Here is a 718-nt window from a genome sequence, read left to right on the forward strand (position 1 = left end):
ATAACTTTAAAGTTCACCGGATTCACAAGAAATAAAACATGGAGATAAAAAAAGGAAACTGATGTGATTCTGGCTACATGGGGGGATGGGGAGTTCCACCCGGTGTGGAATATTCACCCCAGGAGTCCCTGAAATAAGGAATGGGCAGGCCATGTCCCCTCTACAATAATACATCTTAGCTGTCTGCGCCTGGGAATTGTCAATAAAACTGAGCAGGGAACCCAGCAATACCGACTTCCCTTATGTGTTCCGGGGATGAATGATGTCATCAGCCAAGCAAGGCATCCAAAAATGAAAAATGGTGGCGCCCTGCAATGGAATGACCCTCTATGTATTGCAGTGTGATATACAAGGTGTGCATGCCGTGCAGTGTTTGGTGAATTCTTCCTGTATTCTGCATCTCACAAATCTCTCAGCTTCATAGGAAGCCCTCAGACCGGATTGCTCTGACCCCGCTGTGTGTATGTGACCGACATTGGTTGTGCAGCCACCAAACGTTGAGCTTTGTGTTCCTTCCTTGTTATTTATTAAATTAATTTTACCCTGCTTGGTGTCTCTGGGAGTTTTGTGATTGAGTAAATCCAGCTTTGTGTCCAATCCATTGTCTCTGTACATGGATTAAAGCGGACCTGTCTCATGGGGATTTCATTGCTGGCTTGCTGTTGTAAGTGCTTATTGGATGACCCAACATTTCACTGGCTGCTTGCTTGTTCAGGAC

Source organism: Pyxicephalus adspersus, chromosome 5 (genome assembly GCF_032062135.1).
Source record: "Pyxicephalus adspersus chromosome 5, UCB_Pads_2.0, whole genome shotgun sequence".
NCBI classification, from domain to species: Eukaryota; Metazoa; Chordata; class Amphibia; order Anura; family Pyxicephalidae; genus Pyxicephalus; species Pyxicephalus adspersus.